The sequence below is a fragment of the Gopherus flavomarginatus genome, chromosome 2 (assembly GCF_025201925.1).
Source record: "Gopherus flavomarginatus isolate rGopFla2 chromosome 2, rGopFla2.mat.asm, whole genome shotgun sequence".
NCBI lineage: Eukaryota > Metazoa > Chordata > Testudines > Testudinidae > Gopherus > Gopherus flavomarginatus.
In genome coordinates, this window is record NC_066618.1 from 258,996,027 (window position 1) to 259,002,026 (window position 6,000).

Sequence of the window (6,000 nt, forward strand, 5' to 3'; positions counted from 1 at the left end):
GTTTAAAGAGCCCTTTATATCGATATAAAGGGCTTCATTGTTTGGACGGGTGCAGGGTTAAATCGGTTTAACGCTGCTAAATTCAGTTTAAACGCGTAGTGTAGACCAGGCCCAAGAAAAGGAAGAATTTAGAAGAATATTCCTGTCAAATATAAGCTGTTTTTATTGGAAGGATTGTGCTAGCACAGTATTGTGTATAGAAGGGCAAGTCTACATGACAGAATTAAGTCAACCCAAGTTATGTTGACATACAGCAACCACAGTAATTAAATCTTCACCAGGAGCGCTTGCACCAGTTTAACTGTCAGTGGGAGGCATTGCGGGATGGCTTCTGAAAGGCAGCAACAGTTGATGTAAGCACTGCAGTGTCTACACTGACACTGCGTCGAACTAACTACATTGACCTAAGCGCTGTGCCGCTCTCAGAGGTGGAGTTAAGTCGGTGTACTGGGCAAATTACATTGGTGGGAGCTGTGTTTTAGTATTGACACTACAGAGTTAGGTCAGCGTAAGCTGCCTTATATTTACCCAACTGTAGTGTAGATCAGCCCTAAGAGAGCCGGAGAGTTGGGGTTAGGGAAAGAACAAGCATCTCTAAATACTAACTAGCAGTTCTGTGACAGGGAACTCTTATTCATATTATGTAGAGGTGTCTAGGGGAATTAAGCAAACAGGAAAATATTTTTCTTAAATTTGTAATCAGTTATATCACTTACCTATGCTTGACCAAACTGTGTTGTTAAAACTTCCTATAAATGCAAGTGACCTTTTCCTGTTGGTTTCAATAACAATATGGGGACTCCAAAACTTGGATGTATTCATACTTTACAACTTGGTTGTGCCTTCTATTTTTAAATGAAATTTCTCTTAAGTTTGCTACAATTTTTACTCACCCATGCATTACAGGCAACTGATAGAAAATAGATTAACTGGCAAACCATGGCTTGATCCTGTAGAATTTGTTTTATGGTAGCTCTAATTCTCTTCTGGGCCATGAAGCATTTTTTCAGTAAAAACAAACTGATAAGGTGAGTGCCCTGTCCTCCCACAACTGGGCAGGTCCTGGGACCAGCCATGGCTCCAACAGAGACACATGGGCCTGAGCTGATACTGAGGTATCTGGTTTCCTATTGATTCCTGTGGATCACCAGGTTTGGACTGAAGGCCATGAGGCCCATTCCATGGGTCGTGAGGGGTGCGAGCAGGGAGACCCTGTCCCAGCCACCCCACTTGAACAGACTCTCAGTGAGATTTCCTCAGCTGAAGAAATAATGCAGGCCTAAACAGTATCTTTTCTAACCGCTCTGTGGGGTGGGAGGAAAACATGTTCCCTTGCCTTGTTCCCAACCCACCTAGTCTCCACTGCCTCCTCCAGCATGCAGCCAGACCTGCTGAGCCTGAGGTGGCAATCATCCCCCCAGCCCCCATCTTTCCATGTAAGAGGGAAGGTATGGGTGGGTATGGAGGATCACCTGATGTGGATTAGGGGATGGAGAAGTGAAATGATTCAGCAGTTGCTTTGGAAGCATACAGAAGAAAGGATTTATGGAAAACATAGGCATCTAACTCTCCTCTGTATTTAGTACAATAGCGTTTAGCTTTTGGAGGTGGTGTGGGAATGATCCCAAAAACAGAATTTTGGGCAAGTAGGAGGAAAGAGACAAAGGGAGAAGTCCTGACAGCATATGTTCTTCACTGGAAGTTACAAAGCATTCAGCATTTTGAGTTGCTATCAAACTGCAGTGACTTTCCTTCCCTGGTACTTAATGAAGACAATATTTATGCAGGAGAGTGGGCTGATATTAGTGCTACGTACCGGAGAGGATCATGAAGCCAGGGAGTTGCTGTGCAGAAGGCCAGAGTTGTTATCTGCTGCAGATCCCAGCCTTAACTTCTTTAAGTTACTCCCTCTCCCAGGTCTGGTCTACACTACACGTTTAAGTCAAATTTAGCAGTGTTAAACCGATTTAACCCTGCACGCGTCCACACAGTGAGGCTCTTTATATCGATATAAAGGGCTCTTTAAACCAGTTTCTGTACTCCTCCCCGATGAGAGGAGTAGCGCTGAAATCGGTATTGCCATGTTGGATTAGGATTAGTGTGGACGCAAATCGACGGTATTGGCCTCCGGGCGGTATCCCACAGTGCACTACTGTGACCACTCTGGAAAGCAATCTGAACTTGGATGCACTGGCCAGGTAGACAGGAAAAGCCCCGCGAACTTTTGAATTTCATTTCCTGTTTGCCCAGCGCGGAGCTCTGATCAGCACGGGTGGCAATGCAGTCCCAAATCCAAAAAGAGCTCCAGCATGGACCGTACGGGAGATACTGGATCTGATCGCTGTATGGGGAGACAAATCTGTTCTATCAGAGCTCCGTTACAGAAGACGAAATGCCAAAGCATTTGAAAAAAATCTCCAGGCTATGATATAGAGTCCACAGCACAGTGCTGTGTGACAAGCATAACAGAAAGCCAAAGAATCAAATGGATGCTCATGGAGGGAGGGAGGGGGTACCGAGGACTCCAGCTATCCCACAGTCCCTGCAGTCTCCGAAAAGCATTCTTTGCATTCTTGACTGAGCTCCCAATGCCTGTAGGGTCAAACACATTGTCCGGGGTGGTTCAGGGTATATCTCGTCAGTTTACCCTTCCTCCCCCCGTGAAAGAAAAGGGAGAAAAATCGTTTCTTGACTTTTTTCAATGTCACCGTATGTCTACTGCATGCTGCTGGTAGACGCGGTGCTGTGGCATTGAACAGCAGCATCCTCTCCCCTCCCTTCCCTGGTGGCAGACGGTACAGTGCAGAAGGACTGGTAGCCGTCCTCATCATCATCCCATGAGTGCTCCTGGCTGGTCTCAGTGAGGTCGGCCGAGGCAGCCTGGGTAAAAATAGGAATGACTCCTGGTCATTCCCGGCAGATGGTACAGAACGGCCGGTAACTGTCTTCATCACAGCAACTGGGGGCTGAGCTCCACCAGCCCCGCCCCTTTCATGTCTAAAGAAAAGATTCTGTACTGCCTGGACTATCATAGCAGTGGATGCTGGGCTCCTCTCCCCACTACCGTTTAATGTCCTGCCTGGACTATCATAGCAACTGGAGGGTGCTTCCCTCTCATTTTATCTCACTAAAAAGTCAGTGTTTGTTATTCCTGCATTCTTTATTACTTCATCACACAAATGGGGGGGACACTGCAACGGTAGCCCAGGAGGGTGGGGGAGAAGGGAAGCAACAGGTGGGGTTGTTGCAGGGGCACCCCCTAGAATGGCAAGCAGCTCATCATTTCTGCGGGATCTGACATGGAGCACTGTACTCTCTGGTTCTCTAGTACACTTACCCCATATTCTACGCAGGACTGACTCTATTTTTATATACAACATAAAAGAGGAAATGACCCGGGGAGTCATTCCCACTTTTGTCTTTGCACCCCCGGCCAACCTCAGCGAAAGTCAGCTAGGAGCACCCATGACAGCAGCAGATGGTACAGAATGACTGATAACTGTCATCTCATCACCAATTTACAATGGCACAGCAGACGGTACAGAACGATTGGTAACCATCTCTGCTATTTTGCAAAGGCAAATGAATGCTGCTGTGTAGCACTGCAGTACTGCCTTTGTCAGTGGCATCCAGTACACATATGGTGACAGTGACAAAAGGCAAAACGGGCTCCATGGTTGCCATGCTATGGCATCTGCCAGGGCAATCCAGGGAAAAAGGGCCCAAAATGATTGCCTGCCGTTGCTTTCACGGAGGAAGGAATGAGTGACGACATTTACCTAGAATCACCCATGACACTGTTTTTGCACCATCATGCATTGGGATATCAACCCAGAATTCCAATGGGCGGGGGAGACTGCAGGAACTACGGGATAGCTACCCACAGTGCAATGCTCCAGAAATCGACGGTAGCCTTGGTACATGGATGCACACCACCGAATTAATGTGCTTAGTGTGGCCACGTGCACTCGATTTTATACAATCTGTTTTACAAAACCGGTTTATGTAAATCGGAATAATCCCGTAGTGTAGACATACCCCTAGATTTGCACAGAAACAAGCCCAGCTTCTGAGAGAAAACATGCTGAGAACTTGCATCTCCTTTTATCATACACATAGGAGGGATTATGGGGGCGTTAGGTATGGTTATGAAATATCCCATATTGTGGTGTTCTCTTACTTGTAGAGTTTGCATTAGATTGGGCATGTTTGGCTTAAATGCTAACCCCTTTGAAATAATACTTGTTTACGGAGTAGCCTAAGGAGTTTGGAGATTTTGAATTAAAGTGACAGCATGTTGTGGTTGAAAACTGTGGTAAGTAGGCCAGGGTTGAAGTCCACAACCTCTCTTGACCAAAGGTCAAGCTGAATTAATTGACGTGGCCCCTAGTTCTGACATCTCACTTCCAACTCTAAATGAGAGGAAGTAGGAATGTTTGTTTAAAAAAAAATCCAGGAAAAATATTACAATATATCTAATTGTTTGTTTTAAAGAAATAGACCCTAAATTCATCGCAGGGTGTGATTTTAATGCTCTAAAATTTCTAATGTGGTTGTTCTGTGATTTTTTTCTCATAGATCTTTTGTTACTTTGCTGTGTGCCAAGGACATTTTTGGATTTAAAAAAAAAAGTGAATCTAACATGGAAGTATATAGAACAATAACTTCCACCAGACAACAACTGTAATCCAAGAGCAGCTTGGGGCTTCTCTTGTTGTGGGAAACTGATCTTGCTGTTGGGGAAAAATTCTGTTTCCTAGTTATCCTCCCACTCGATGAGTCCCCTTGCGGTCTGAGGATATAAACAAACTTTGGTGCATTCTTTTTAGTATTCCTTGGTGCAATGGAAGTGTCTCTCTAAACACAGCAGCTTTTAAGAGCTCTGGGAGGATATTTAGGAGAAATGGGAACACAGTCTTTTTTTCTGTTTTGTCGTGTCACAACTGTAGTATTAAAACTTGTCTATCTCTAAATACAACAGTGAACAAAGTTGACTAAACAACTTATACACTAAATGGTATCTTTTCCATGAATGTAGTATTCCCATGGGAAGAAGTGATACTTTTTAATCTTTGAAGCACAGGAAGTGCAATAGTCTTGGTTCAAAGTTCCTGTGGAAAACTTTTTGACACGCACTTGTTTCTACTCTCAGCCCTCCCTCAAAGAAAAATTTAAAGTTTGTTTTTTGTCTTTCATCCTTATGATTTCTATTACTACAAAACTAAAGAATGAGAGTTCATTCTAGAAAGAAAAATCGACAAAATGAGCATGCTTCCTTCTGAAAGTAACAGATCAGCCCCAAAGACAGGTAGTTTAATGTTTTGTTTTTGTTTTTAAATCCAACTGTGAAGGAATTGCTTCTGGGACTGTCTCCCTTTGCTAGTAATATACGTTAGCCTTTTGGGCAAAGAAAATGAAACTCCAGCAGAGCAGTCTTTTATCCAGTTATTAACACTCAAGTCTGCAACCCTGTCTTGGATCTATGTGAACCACCTTCCTATCTCTCAGGGTTCTCCCCTCATGGTGCAGGGGCTCAATATTAGTTGTTCTACCAGATCCTCATTCTCTGAGCTGCACCCCCACCCCCATCCCAGATCTGTGCAAACCTTCTCCACTTCTGTTAGGGTTTACCACTCGTGGTCTAGAAACATCACCACCTAGCTGGTGCTTTAGTTCCACATAGGGGACCCTGTGCCCTCACTCTACTACATGCTCCAAGCCTGAAACTCTAAACAACGTAAGCAGAAGTCTATTTCATCCTCAGATATTCATTTCATACTTCCCTGAGGCTACTTCCTATGTTTGCTCTTAAGCATCTGAATTCTAAAGGCATCTTTTCTCCAGCCTACACCATCCTGGGTTCCTTCTCCAGCTCCCTCTGAAACCAGCTTCTTTCCCAGCACACATGCTTCCAGTCTACAGTTCCCATCCTCTATCCAGCAACTACAGCCTGCAGAATGCATGTCCTTAAAGGGTTGAGACCCAGTAAGTGGTGGGCCT